Source organism: Balaenoptera borealis (genome assembly GCF_965194805.1).
Source record: "Balaenoptera borealis genome assembly, chromosome: 19".
Lineage (NCBI taxonomy): Eukaryota > Metazoa > Chordata > Mammalia > Artiodactyla > Balaenopteridae > Balaenoptera > Balaenoptera borealis.
The window spans coordinates 20298386-20314055 of record NC_138878.1 but is presented as its reverse complement, the minus strand read 5'-3'; the positions used below and the strand labels follow the sequence as shown (position 1 = coordinate 20314055).

Here is a 15670-nt window from a genome sequence, read left to right as displayed (position 1 = left end):
GCACTGTGCTTCTTCTGTATTTTGTGGGACACTTTAGTTGGCACCACCCTTCTGCAAAGAGGGGCACCCTGTTCATGGGAACCAGCACGTGGCGCCAGCAGAGCCCAGGGAGGCCGTGCCTGTTGCCATGTTCACAGGCTAACACTCAGGCCAGCTCGAGGGGAGGCCGGCCCTCCAGGGCAAACCTGCATGCCTGTGCTGTGCAAACCTGGCTGTGACCTGGTTTCCGTCATTCACTGCGAACTTCTGTCTACAGGAACCTGAATTTGGAAACACCTGGATATTTAGAATTGTGTAGACTCAGGCATTGCCATCACCACCACCCTGAGCCCTGTTCAGGAAGCCTTCTCTATGTGACAGGCATTGTTCTAAGTGCATTAGAGGTAATAGCTCCGTCAACGGTCACAAAATCCCTATAGACACTGATTATTGGGCAATTACAATAATCACCCCACTGTTGACCACATTCGACAAATTAGCAAAGAGGAGCACAGAGCAGTCACTTTCCAGCAAGAAACAAGATTAGAACCTGGCCATTCCCACCCCTGAGTCAGGCCACTAGTCCAGACCCTTCAATGAGGGGAAAAAAGCAAACACTCTGAAATAGGCAGGGATATATTTCAGGAAGTATTAATCTTTTATTATTATTTTTTTATTCATTTAACTTCTTTAAAAGCTAAGAAAATTGTAATGAAATTGGGAAAGAGGATGTCTGCTGCTTGAGAAAGACTCCCATTTCCTAAATCTCAGCTCCTTTTGACTCTACAAAGATCTACTTTTATTTACGCTTCCTGAACGCAGCCAAACAGTGGGGACTGCCGGGATTTGGGCTCTGGTGGGAGATCGCAAACAGAGCTTCTGTTTCGATCTCACTGCTTAGGTTAATGCATCGTGATTCCTCCACAGGCTGTTTCCCAGGATGCTGTTATTTCACTGTCTGCTGGGGAAGAAAATGTCCCCGTGAAAATAAATGAAATGCAGCAGTATTTACAAATCCTGAGTCAGATTTCCATCCTGTCCAACAGGATGAGAATTTGACCCATTATTTACGCTAGTAAGCTGAGAATGACATCAAAAGCTCTCTTATGAACTGCAGGGGAGATAATGATTTAAGTGACTTTAATCTAGACGTGTGCTTTACAATAGAAATGTGTATCTGCTCCTTCTACAGAGGAGAAGAGAAACAGCATTGACTTCTATATTTAACGGACAGGACACCCAATTCCAAGCCTTGTTTCTAAATATTCGTGGATTCCACATCTCTATGGTTTCACTTAGAAATTCTGCTTGCCCTGGAGAAATAGGATGCGTATAAAGGTCCAGGGAGAGACAGAGCCCTAAGTGGAGGTGGAAACACCCTGAATGCCTGAAGAAGAGAATTCAGCGTTCTTTATGCAGCCTGGAAAGCAGATGTGATCTCCTTTCTCCCGGTCCTCCTTTTCTCCTAAGACACACCCCACCTCCACAGATGCAGGCACACTCATACTGATCACTCGTCACAGGGGTACCGTAAGAACAAATGAGAGAAAAAAGAGGCGAGGGTGCTCTACAGAGGGAAGTCACTGTCACTGTTGTCTTTCGTGTTATTGTTATATTCCAGGGTCTGTTTTTTCTGGGCACCAGGAGCGTGGTATGGGAAGCATCTAAGTGCTGGAGCCAAGAAGGGCTAGAGGTGAAGACTCAGCCCCACTATTCACTGTGGCTTCATGGGCAAAGCAGGAGCTGATCTGACCCTTCACTTCCTCGTCTGTAAAATGGGTATGAGCTTCCTTCCTATCAATGTCAGTCTGTCCCATCCCGTTTTTCTATTGGAACTAAGCTCAACTCCCTGAACAAGATTTACTGTAATTTAGCACTTAAAAAAAATAACAGCTTTCTTGAGATATAATTCACATAAAGTCCACCCTTTTAAAGTGTACAATTCCATGTTTTCAGTAAATCTGCAAAGTTGTACATTAATCCACTGCTATCTAATTCTAGAACATTTCACCAATTCCCAAAATCAAAATCATAGCCATTAGCAGCTACTATATTTAGAGTACAGTTTACTAATCAACATCCTATTCTTCTTCAAGGTCTAAGAAATCTTCTCCAAAGTCCACACTGAATTACTCCTGAACTTACAGTCAGCACCAAAGTGTCAGGCATTTGATCTACACCCCTCTGGGGCTTCCAGATTGACAGCTGAAATCTCCCCAGCCTTCCCAAATAGATGGTACGCTCTTGGAGTGCAAAGGCCGTGTTGCCTGCATTTTCTTTCCCCCGGCACCTCAGCTCAGGGCTGAACACACAAGTTGGCGCTCAGTAAATGCCTGGCTCCTGACCGACTGGCCAATCACCACTCCTTCCGAAGACCAGCACGTTTGTCATCTGTCTTCTTCTCTGAATGCCAGTGCCTCCACAAGCTGTCATGTTCCATGATTATTCTCCCCAAAGCATGTGCTGTTAATTTTTCATCTTAATGAACTGTCCAGTCAAGTTTAGCAACGGGAATAGTGATAGAGGCACAGTAAAAATGGCTTATGTCCTGCTATTGTCAGAAGCCTTCTCCCCACAACACTGGCACATAATTGGAATAAAATATCTCAATGGCTACAAACATCATTTGTCAAGAATAAAGTGGGGTAAGTGCTATTTCAAAAATTCATACTCATGGGCTTTATAAACACGGATTATTGGAACGTTCCTCCAATTGATACCTGCTCAAGCATTTAAGTGCATGGCTATTATTCTCTGTGTTTGCTTGAGTGAAACCACTTTGGGTACCAAGCTACACGTCAGCCCCAATTTTCCAGAGTATTACAGATGCACGTTCTTTCCCGGTGGGATTAGGGTCAGGCAAGCCAGAGCAGGCCCGAAAGGCCTGTGTTAATGCACAGATGCACACGCGGGAAAGCCATGATGCAGCTGTTGGCATCCCCAGAGTGGAGTGCTCCGGGAACCGATGCCACTCCAATCTGAATGGTGGCCCAGGAGGAACTCAGAGCGAGAGCGAGAGCAAGAGAGAGAGAGGGAGGGAGAAAATGAGGAATAGAGAGAGAGGCGTCGGAAAATTCTGAGCAACCCAGCAGCACGGAGGAGCTCACGCTCCAGCCCTTGGCCACACACAATTTTCTAAGACAGGCAACCAACCATCATATTCCTGTCGACCCATAAGAGAAACATTCAAGAATTAGGTGTTGATTTAGTCATTCATTCAAGAAATATTTACTGAGCTACTACTAGTGTGGACCACATTGCTCTGGATGTTGAGAATATAGGGGTGGGCAAGGCAGACCATGTCTCTGAACCTCGAGGGGCTTAGACTCTCATGGGGGAAACAGATAATAAAAAAGTAAACCATGAAAGGGAATAGACATGATATTCACACATTATGATGACTCCTGTGAAGGATAAGACAGAATGATGACATACCGAATAACCGCGTGGTGGATGTGCCTTTACAGGTTGTGACATCAGGAAAGGCCTTAAATAATGGAGAGCCAGGCATGTGAAGGGACCGAGACTGAGGGAACAGAAAGTGCCAAGCCCCTGAGGCTTCTCCATTAGGTAGAAGTATTGTGCCTGAGGTCCACAATACCTTTACGGGCTCACAGGAATGTTTCAGTTTCTTTTAAGGTCAGAAGGATAATTGACCTTTGAGGGTAAAGATTATATTCATCTTCATACCAAAGCAGCCATAAAATATAACATTTAATTCTTTTAATAGAAAAAGGAGCTCATAAAGGCAAAGATGCCCAGGGCCCATGAAGACATATCAAGACCCCCAAGGAACCAAGGCACTCAGGAGTCAGGAACCTGGAAGAGAGGATCCTTCTCAGCATCTTCAGACAAATGGAGACTGAGAAGGAAAACTGATGCAAGAGGATGGAGTGTTAAGCATCATGAAGCACAGGGACCCTCAGCAATACGGTATGGATGGGGAGTTAACTGGGAGGGTGGAATAGGGGCTTCAAGAGATGAGAGGGGGTGGGGACTGGATCATGTCAGTCTTAGGAACCAGGCGGAGGGACCTGCAATTTATCCTGTGAAAGACCGCAAACTTCTGAAGCTTGGAGTTTTAGACTGAAGGAACTTGATACAGTTTAGACTTTAGAAGAATCTATCCTGCTGCAGCTCGGTGGAGGAGGACTCGGGAAGAGATCAGGGAGCCGGATGTGCTCCCATGAACCTGGTCACCAGCGACCCTGGCCCTTCCCGTGTGAGTGCAGGCCGCTCCCTGCCACTGTGCGGTCCAGCGCAAACCCTGGACAAGAATGCAACTACACAAGCGACAAGGGCCTTTTCTTTGCCCAAAGCATAATGCAAATGGTTTAGGGGTATTGAGTAACAATGCTCCTAGGTCCGTTTTTCAAGTGGAAATTCTGAAAAGAGAATGGGAATGTTGAGAGGTCTAAAATATCATCTGTTATGGACAGAAATGTGATACTTAAGGGAACTTGCTAGATTTTCATTTAGAGAGGTTCCTTCTAGCTCTTGCAGGTATGTGGCCAAACTTTTAAACATTTGTTTTCTTTAAGAAAAAAAAAAAGTATAAGAACTGTTGCTATGGAAACCTAACATCATTTCAAATGGTGCTTAGATTCTAAAATTCAGAGCCTCTTGAAAAGATGAACTCACTGGCCCCTCCACAATTTTTCTAAAGCCTCTAAATGGAGGCATTTGCCAGGTGTCTGGCTGCAGCCTTCTAGATTCTCAGCAGACACGGTTAATGGGTGGCTGATTTTAATATGTCTTGTTACCCTTCCTTCTTTGCTGTCTCAAACTGCTTTGAGCTCTGCATGCCCCACAGGGCACAGGGTAATTTGGGTTAGTAGCCTCTGGAGGAAATGGTGAGTCTCTGTCTTGGAAATCACATGGGGCTGGGAGGCTGATGGGCAATGGCCTGATTTTGTCCTGAAACATTCTGGGAGCAGCTGAACCTTCCTGATGGGCCCAACTGAAGAAAACAGGTAGACTTAGAAGGGGGTCAGGGGAGCCCCCTTCACTGGCATTATGAGTTCCATGAGAACAGGAACTGCAGTAATCTTAGTCACAGGTGAATGTGCGGATTTAGCACAGTGTAAGCAGTCAGTAAATGTGTTTGATACATGAATAAATCAATTACTGAATGGCCAGGAAGTCATTCCCTGGTGATTCCACCTGACCCCTCTCAGGTTCACCTACTTTCTTCAGCCCAGATATGTTTATCACCCCATAGACACTGAGCACCCAGCCTGCAAAGAGCACGCATAGGCCTTGGCACAAAGCATGAAAGAATGTCACGGTGTCTTTCAGGAATTATTTGATGAGTGAATGAGTGAATGAATGAATACCTGAAAACAATCCTCCTGGGCCCAGAGCACTTGACGGCAAAACCATATCACACTGTCTTCTTGGGTTACTTCCTGCCTGTCACTGTACTCAAAGTCCCTCTCACGTTGAGAACAAACTATTCCTTGCCATGTAATGCACGGAGGAAATGCACAGATAAACGAGCAGTGTTCAAGTGCTTTGATCTTTAAAAGGAGGGAACCCTACACCAGCCTTTGAGATGCCGTGTTGACTCTGACAAGCAGAACAGAAAAGTCACACTATCTACGTGGCTGGTTGCCGGAAATGAAGTGAGTAGATTTCAGCGGGACTGTCTGTTCCCATCCTGGACCACTGGGTCCAGAAGGCAAGTGTGCAGAGAGCGTGATCACCTGCCTGAGACTCCCCTACTTGATGAGACAGCGGAAGATCCTTTCCCAAAGATGAGCATCAAGTGGGTAGCAAGTGGCCCAAAGAGGGGCCCCTCCTGCCATCTCCATCCTGGGGGTACATTTGCTGCTTCTGGCATCTCAGGGAAACTGACAAAGAGAGGAACGTATTCTTGGTTTCAAGTACATCTTGGTTATCTTGCTAAGTAAGTGCTGGGGAGAGAGAAGAAGCTCACCTAAGTGTCTGGGTAACTGACGTCCAAGCTGTACCTCGATTAGGCATTATGTTCATACACCTGTTGCATGGAACATGGGGAAAATGATTTAAAAAAATCAGTGACTCAAGATGAAGGGTTTATAAGAATTAATTTTACTATTTTTGCAGCTTTTCTGTAGGTTTGAAATGTTTTAAAATTTAAAGAAAGCTTAAAGTCAGAGAACAAGCAACAAAAACAAGGGGGAAACTTAATAAAGTTTTCTTTTTAAAATCAAGGTGTAGAACAGTGTACATACGAGTGTTTACAGTTGGATACCACCTACGTATACAAACATGGAAGAAGCGAGTACATGGGTGTGTGGTTGTAGCGTCGTAGCTGCCTGGAAGCTCTCTGGAGGGTCACGTAGAAAACTGAAAATAGTAGTTGCCTCCAGGGAAGGAAACTGACAGACTAGAAGATAGGGATTGAAGGGTACTTAATTTTCTGTAGACCTTGTAACTGTCTTACCTATTTACATAAACAAACAAACAGACCACCTACTCATGAATATTTTGGCTCAAGAACTTCTGCACTTTTCTCTGCTTGAAAAATCCTTCCTGATTGTCTCCTGGTAAATTCTGACTCATACGTCATATCGAAACCCAAAGGTCACCTCCTCACTGAAGCCTTCCCCGATTTTCTCTATCAGAGTCAGTCCCTCTGTGCTCCTACGAACCCATGGAGCTGTCTCTGAGAAACTCTAAGCCATGGTTATCTACTGCTGACCTGGCTCCATCACAAGAAGGGGTGCTCTTTAAAGACATGACTTTGGTACAACTGTCGTGTTGATTCATGTGCATTTCGTTTATTGTTGTATCGGCACCTAGTCCAAGGCCTAAAATAGGAATGGCTCTCAAGAGATGATTGATGATTTTCCTGTCCCCATGGGTTACCTCTCACTCAGTGCCTACATTCAGCAGCACACTGCTGCGTTAGCCAGCAGCACCTAGGTCTGTCTCCTTTATAACCCACATGGAGATTTATGATATGACCACCAAAAGAATTGTAATATAACCACCATCCAACTTGGTTAAGACCAGAAGGCAAGACACCAAAGAATTGGAAGAGACACACTGGAGACACTACGGTACTGTACTGGGGCGTGGAGGCCCCGGCCCTACACATGGCTCATCGCTTGGCCCTCAGGAAGTTCATCCACCTCTCTGAACCTCCGTGTCCTCATCAGAAAAGAATCAGGACAGCGGCACATACCAAAGCGTTGCTGACGTCAAACAAGACAATGAACATAACGCACGTAGCACAGTGTCTGCACATGGGCGTTGCATCGAACATCAGCTCTCACTGTCCTGATCAGGAGGGTCTGTGCACTTTGTTCACCATTCCTTAAATAAAGCAAGATCAGAGAACCATGGCTTCGGTTGAAGTTTGTCCTTTAGTACCGATTCTGGCAAAGGTGGGATATTTACATTACCTGGCACATGAAAGCTTCCTGTATCCCTTAGCTGATTGCATTAGTGACAGTCACACTGTACACACTGAAGATCTGCAGAGGAGTCAGCAAGTGAACTGAGTGTCTGTTTATGATTCTCAGGGCACCAGCTACAGACAGATACTTGGCCTCTTTCTCCACAGTGGCCTATATCTAAAAATAGGAAATGTGCTTTCACAGACAGACCCAGCAGGCAGAGGGGGTTAGAAGGCAGGCTGCCGACATTTCACACTGTCAGGGACAATGCAGAGCCTGGTGGCTGCTCCAGCACAGGTGAGCTGCCCCCCCAAGGGGCTTTTTGGGATTGATTTTTATACAAATGTTTATGCAAATGAAAGATAATTGGGTGGCCTGTGATGAACAGCCCCTGCTGATTATCAGTCAGGAGGGTCTCAACGTGTGTACACTTGTCATGAGTATAACAGCAAATACTTTTTGCTTCAAGACATTCGAATCTGTGCCCCAATGCCCTACTAAAAGCTCAGTGAGGTAGCAGGGCCAGGAAGCTCTGTCCTGTAGCTACTCAGGTCATTCCTCTCCTGCTCTGAGGAGGTGCCTAAGTAAGAAAAATGTACCAGGAATGGAAGTTCAAGTGGATTTCCCTAGAAGTCAGCCAGAGAGTTGATCCCTAAGTCCAAACCACTTCACAGCCATTTGTGAAAAGTCTTTCTCTCTACCTCCCATCACCCTCTCTTTCCTTCCCACTAGGATTCTGAGTGCTTTATACAGAGCTCCTTGACTGTAAGCTCCTTGAAGAAAGGGAAAGAGCCTTTCATCCCTGCCTGTATCCTGGCACATCACAGGCACTTGTTCAAGAAACACTGCCATCCTGAATGGATTGGGGATCAAGAATCTGAGTCTTGAGCCAAAGTTGTAGGTAAGTTTCATTTTGCTCTTCCAAAACCTTATAGTATGATCCAAGTCCTTTCCTCCCTCTAGGAAAAAAAAAAAAAAAATCCTATGTCTAAAACAAGAAGATTATCCTGAAAGATCACAGGACTGTTCCATCTGTACCATGCTGTGTTTTTTTAAGGGTGCTACAAACATTAGAATAGTTTACCTTTCTCTCTTTGGAATAAAAGCTATGCAGAACTCTTCAAAACAGGCTGTTCTTAATTTATAAGTGGAAAAAAAAAAACCTAAACGATTTCCTAGAAGAGAAATTAAATTGAAGTACTTTCTATTTAACTTCTGACTCTGTTTCATTGATACCTCATTCTAATTGTCCCTATTACCAAGAAAAAAAGGAAATGTCAGCCGCAAGTCCTACTGAAGAATTCAAAGGTCGGATGAAATGAAGAGACCCATTTGGCTTGGCAGAAATGAGATGATCATCATTCACAGGCATTTCCAGAGGAGGGATGCATTTCCTCTGCTGAGCCAGGCTTCAGAGCAAATGAGTGCAAAATATGCTAATGTGAGAGGAGCTGGCCACATAATTTCCAAGTCATATTGGTACATTTGCAGGAAAGCGTGGCTCTGCCTTCACTAAGAGTGTTTTCATTCATTGGTTTATTCCCATGACAAACGTTGACCAGAACATGGGAGAAAGAGTTGGGGGGGCTCCCCAAATTGAAATTTTGTCCCAGAACAAACCCACATTAAAATATAGGTGTAAAACACCTGGAAAATCACCAAAGATTTACACACCCCAGTCACAGGGGCTGACCATCTAAGTAAAAATAGCTTGTGTGGGCTGCAGGAAAAGTCTTAAGCCTTACGTGGAGGAAATGTTTTTTGTCCATAATGGACCAGATTAATTCTGGGGAAGACAAAAGAAAGGAGTAGTCAAAGATAAAAGCTCTAGCTAAAGTCAGACCTCCAAGGATAAAAACGTCCAAGGATAAAAGTATGGCAATATGGCCATAGGCAAGTTACTTATCTTTTCTAAAACTCAGTTTTCTCATTTGTAATATCTTGGATATTAATAGAATCTATCACAGTAGGTTTTTGCAAGGATTAAGGGAGGTGATACCTTTAAAGACCTTATGTGCCTGACATATCGTAAGTACTCAATACCTGTTAGCTGTCAACATTGTGACTTTTCTCTCTGTGGTAACATCAGGTCCTCTTCTTCATCTTCTATTCAAACTATACTTAAAGTCTCTATTCATACATTTAGTAAATATTTATTGAGAACCTACTTTGCGCCAGATACAGTGCTTGCAACTGGGAGCCTGGTGGTTCCAAAATGAGGCCAATCCTCAAGAACCTTCAGGTCTAGCTGGGAAGACTGACAACTAAACAGGCAATTACAACCCAATGTAGGAATCACAGTAAATGGTGTAATCTCGATGACTAAAGCCTAGGAGACACCCAAAGCCCAGTCTTCAGGGATCAGAAAGAACTCCTTAGAGATAGTGAGGTCCAAGTGAAGGTATAAAATGAGTAAAACTTAGCTTGTGAAGAGAGGGAGATTACTGGGCTTTGGGGAAATAAAGGTTGTGCCTTATAGTAGATCCTAGAGTGGACGTGTACAGTGAGGGCTTGGTGTGCAGAGAGCAGCTGAGAGTGACTCTGGGCAACAGAACAGTGGCCCCATCAACGAAGGGTCCTAGAAGCCCGAGAAGGAGTTCAGATCTGTAACATCGAAAGCAATTAAGTAGCAAAGTAACATAATTTCTGGATTTAGGGACACTGTTCAGGATATGTATGAAAGATGGATCATGCTGGAGCTGACGGGGGGAGAAGTAACACTGGAGGCAAAAAGATCTGTTAGGTGGCAACTGCGGCAAAATCTTGGAGAAAGGGGATCTGGCTTGCATTTGGATGGTGGCAGTGGGGATAGAGAAAAATAAAAATGTTTCAGAGATAGTCAGAGAGTAAATCAACAGGAATCAATTGTTATTGGAGGTAGGGGTTGGGAGGCATATGGGATCCCTCCCATGTTTTGGATGTGAGTGAATTTTGGTGCTATGGCTGAAATGTGGCACACAGGACAAGGTAAAGCTTTAGAGGAGAAAATCATGACTTGTATTTGGCCCCTGCATTTAAGGCACTTGGTGGACACACACGTGGAGATGAGCCACCGACACGTGGAAGGATGGGTCTAGGACACTATAGTGTGGAAAGTCATGCTGGTAGAATTAATTCTTAAATTTTTATTTGAATATTTGGACATCCTATAAAATATAGCTCCAGTTACCACTGAGCAGATAAAGGAGGTAAATACATTCATAGAATCCTAAGACTTAAGGACTGTTAGAGACTCTGGATCCAACCACCCTGTGGCCCAGAGAAGAGCTCCTTAACCTAGGGGCACACAGACAATGAACGGCAGAGCCAGGGCTTGGAGCTGAAGTCATCCTCCTGCCTTATGATCTAGTGCTCTGTCTTTTGAGATCTAAAAGGTTCAGCCTCCTAGCGATCTCTTTTTCTTGTGGGATGTAAGCCACCTTGTACATATTTAGAGAATTCTTTTCAAAAGAAGAAAAGGGGATAAAAAAACAACATGTCGGTTGCCTTAGTCAGTCTATCCAGCCGATCTCTTGCTAAGGAATTATAACTCCCTTTAGTTCCTTCTTTCTCCTCTGAACCTTCTATAGTCAAAAAAAACCCCAAAACAAAAAACTACCATCATCCTTGTACGGGAACATAATAGGTGCTCCATAGAGATAACCCAATAACAACAGTGAATAATCACATTCCTCAAAGCCCAGGCCTACTTCCCTGTCAAATTCTACTCTGGATTTGTGAAAGTTCAAACCACAGCAGGTTTGTGTGATGGGCCTGGAAGCCATCATTTCCATCTCCACAAATATAGTTACGTTTGAAACACTCAGTAACGCTGGTCCATCTTACCTTCTTCACCCATTGGATACTTGCTGCCAATTTCTATAACGCAAAACTCCACCCATCTGATTGGTCATTCAACAAATGGCAACAGGAATGATCGTCAGGAGGCCACTGAGCCGAATATACAGTGATTTCTGCAAAAAGTGAAAGGATCGTTAGTAACCTAGAGGTGACATGAATCAATAAAGTGATACACTACTAGACACTGGGGGTACACAGTTGCATAGGACACACTTTTCTCAGACAATAACAGTCCAGGTGTAGAAAGATGTAAACAAATTATCACAATTGTGTGCAAAGTGGGAAAAACTTGTCATGGATTTAGAGGTACCCACAGGATGGTTTGATGAACCATTTGTGCATCTGGAACTTTGATAACAAAGATAAAAGCAGTCATACATCCAACTTCTTATAATATGCTACATACTTTACACGCATCTGCTCTAGCACAAACAACAAACCTGTAGGGGAGACAGGAAGTCTTAGAGCCGGTTGCTGATAGAATCCACATTTTACTGGCGTCCAAAGCAAGTTCCTTCCCTCCTAAAGGGAGAAGCACTATTCTGGTGCTGTCGAATCCTCATGGAATGACAGACTCAAGGGCAAAGAGTGACAGTGGTGGCAGTTGTGATAGGAGATGTCATCCCCATGCTGGCAAAGCAGAGCACTGGGCTGACAGAGCTGCAATTCTTTGTCAAGGCGACATTCCTCTCCGCCCCCCTCCTGCTCTGCACCACATTCTGGAGTTTCTGTGTGGGGCTGTGTTCTGCCTGGATTCGGGTCTGATTCATCTTCACGTCTCCTGAAGTGTCTAACACGTTTCCTAGCCCAGAGCAGCTGTTCAATGTATATTTGCTGAATGAATGAAGAGAGGAATATGGAGTGTCTGAACAGCTGTCGTCTTCCAAAACCGAGGCACTGAACCAAGGAAGGTGCGGCTGGCATAGCGTCCCTGACACAACAGCATAAAGGAGTTCTTGAATGTCCTTCCTCTCCAGAACTTCTACCTTCTAGGATCAACTCGGGCTGCATTAAGGGCTTAAATAGCTTCTTACTTTGACTTTGTTATCCTTCATTTTTCCTAAATCCACTTTTCCTTGCTTCGTCTTGGTTCCACCTAACAGCTCCTCACACACAATGCTGTCTCCAAAACAAACAAGGACAACAACAACATGTGAAAAACCCTCTGGTGAAGGGCTGAGGATGAACTGTACATCTACTGAAATCTGTTTATGGCTCCTTGATTTGGTGACTGTATCAAGAACAGGAAAACTGTCCTAAGGTGTGCTATTTCCAGGATGTCAAAGATAGAGTAGCAGATGCACATGGAGTCATAAAAAGATGCACATGGAGTCACAGGGGGCAGTTCATTCAGCACATAACTGATGAGGAAGGACCCAACTTGCAACCACGTTGTAGCCAGTTTCCAGCAACCCTCCCCCAATGAATCACACGCCCAGACATTCATGCCCTTATGTGGTCCCCTTCCATGTGACTCTGAGTTGCCCCTGGGTAACCAATGCAACACTGCCAAAGTGATACTATATGATTTCAGAAGCTGAGTCATAAAAACCTGGTAACCTGTCTTGTGTTCTTGGAAAGCTTGCTCTGGGAGAAGTCAGCTGCCATGTCTGAAGTCTGAATGCTCTAGACCTCCATGCTGTGAGCAAGCTCCAGCTAGCCATGTGGAGAAGCTGCACAGAGAGCGAGAGAGACGCCCAGCCATCTCTAGCTGTTCCACGCATCCAAGCTGAAGAGCCAGATGGTAAGTCCAGGTGCCATCTTGGACATCCAACCCACTCAAACCTTCATGTGACTCCAGCCATCTGACTACACAGCATGAGAGCCCAAGTAACAACTGCCCAGAAGAGTTCACTCAACTCAACTGTAAGAGGTAATGATAAATAGTTGTTATAAGACACTAAATTTGGGGGTGGTATGTTACCCAGAAATGGATAAATAGGAGACCATAAACAGGGATGGAACCGGCATTTACTGCAGTCCTTACCAATGTATTCTCTTTAAATGCATATATCCACTCTGGGTATCATGAACTCATCAGGGTATCTCACCCCACCACTCAAAAAGGTCAAACTCTTGCCCGAGGTGTACAGCCCATAACACCCAAGGTGGGATCAGAATCCAGCAGTGCAGACTTCATAGCCTGTGTTTCTTCTCTGGTCTCCAATCAGTTCATGATACAGCCATTGTGCTTCTAAAAGTTTACTTCTCAAATCTATAAAAACGAATTGAACTCCCACTTGACCTTGCATTCTTTACCTCCCTGCAAAATATCTCCTTTAAAACTCCTTTCACCAAAAGCTTGCACTGACAATTAAGAGCCTTGGAAGGAAAGCAAAAATAAATGGGTGAATTGTCTATAAATTCTGATCACTGCAAACATTTGAGAAAGAGGGGCTTTGGGTTCTGTGGACAATGTCTGTAGTATATGATTATACCATCTTTCTTAGAAAAAAATGAACAGAAGAAATCTAAGTTGTTTTTGTGCTTTTAACAGAATTGATGGGAAAAAAAGAGTTCATTAGGTTTGAGAGGGCTGGGCAGGTATAGTGCAGGTGTTCTCTTTCTGCATTGGTGTTCTTGGTTGGAATGTTCATTTTCCCTCTCCCCCCAGCCCTGCCCCACATCTAATGACTCCTCCAAGGCCTGGAATCATGTGGTCCCTTTTGAGACAGAAAAATACAACGCAGCCCTGCTGCACCCACTCCTACCTATTCTCAGGGCATCTTCCCTTCATTTCCCAAGGCTTGCATGCCATCACGGGCCCTCTTCAAGTACAGGAACCACTGCTCTCTACCAGCCCCTTCCATTGCTGTGCTCAGCTACCCATAGTACTGAACCTTTTGGAGGCGCAGACACTCCATGCCACATATTAGTTCAGAGACTGAGAAATCAGGAAAAGGAACACCATGAAGTAAAAGGTGTAAAATGGGATGGAGAAAATACTTGGCAAGCATATCAAAATCAAGGAGGAAACTCAGGGACAGATGGGGATGTGATTGTGGCAAATTTCTTTTGCTGAGCTCTGATTGTATTGAAGACTCAGTACATGCAGAGCCACATCCTTCCCTTTGACTCACGAGTCATGCTGCCATCCCTCTCTTAGGATTTCTGCTCCAAATCAAATACCCTGGCTTATAGCTCTCCATGTGTGGGTCTTCCTCTGGAATGTGGGCTCAGCCCAGCCAGGCGTGTGCCAGGATCATTGTCAACAGCACTCCAGCAACAAAAACACCAACATATAGTGCTGTGGGGGAGGATAAGGGCTGAAAGTATATGTGGATTAGATTAAAATAGTCCCCACCCCACTTACTCCATCAGTGCATGCTTCAGGATCCTCAGGCCACTAACTGTGTATATAGGTATGACACAGGGGTGATGGGGATAAAAGGGAAAGAATTGCCATTGAGTGGAGCAGGGTAGCCCAAGGAGAGAGTGACAGCTCCATTTTACAGGTGAAAAAAACTGAGGCTAAGTGGTAAATACCCAAATTCATAGAGCAAGGAAGCAGCAGACCAAATCACTAAAAAATCTACTCCTTTCCTGCCAGCTTTAAGAACCCACAACGAGACCTACTTCCCCGGGTAAATTATGCCCGTTTCTCTAGGATGTGATAACATAATTTCTACTTTTTGGTATAACAACACAACAGGGAATTTGAGATATTTTGGTATGGAGCTGAGTAATACAAACTATGATTAAATACATTACGATTAAACAATAAAATATCAGGTTTTTGAAACTTTTATTGGGCAAAGAAGTCAAGCAAAGGCCATATAATTTTCTGTTGGTCTAGAAACATCAAGTTGTTTTGTTGATATTGCTGTGTGTTTTTCTTGCTCTGCAGACAGGAGAAGGGGCACAGGCAGTAGAGACTGGGTTCCCTGCAAATGGGGGCTTCTTCCTTTTATGGGTGTCACATGTTCCTGACATTGTTGAAGGGATGAATAAACCCAATTAAATACTCACCACTGGGTGTTTTTCTTTCCTGTTATCGCCCAACTTCCAAAACCATATGGTGAAGCATATTTTGTAAGATAAATTTGTAGATTACGATTAAAAAAAAAAAATGAGGGAAGAAGCTTTTAAGTGTGAGGGGACAGGACTTAAAATCCAGGCTTTGCCTCTTCCAAGCTAATTTGACTTTGGCAAGAACTCTTTGAGCCTCAGTTTCTTCACTATAAAATGGGGATATTAATAACTCTTTTGTAGGATTAGTGTAAAGAATAGTGATAATAAATACAATACCTCACTTAGAGTAGGCACTCAATGATTAGTAGCTGTGGTTATGAAAAGGTATAGATTGTGCTTTTTCAATTGTGCATGATTAAAAAATTAGTTTTACCTTTTATTGTATATTTGCTGTTCACAAAGCCCTATGGTAGACGGATAAGCTTTCATATATTGATTAATAATCATATATTTGCATATATTAATATACATTCATGGAATATATAATTAATATT

At 43.9% G+C, this 15670-nt stretch overlaps 1 protein-coding gene across 1 annotated transcript in view; it reads right to left on the bottom strand.

Annotated features, from left to right (window-relative positions):
- CDH11 (cadherin 11) overlaps nucleotides 1–15670 on the bottom strand; it is a 149874-nt gene that overhangs the window by 76729 nt on the left and 57475 nt on the right. The window contains exon 2 of the mRNA XM_082368906.1: nucleotides 11190–11317. The gene's annotated coding sequence lies outside the window, so the exon portion shown is untranslated. The remainder of the gene's footprint in view (nucleotides 1–11189; nucleotides 11318–15670) is intronic.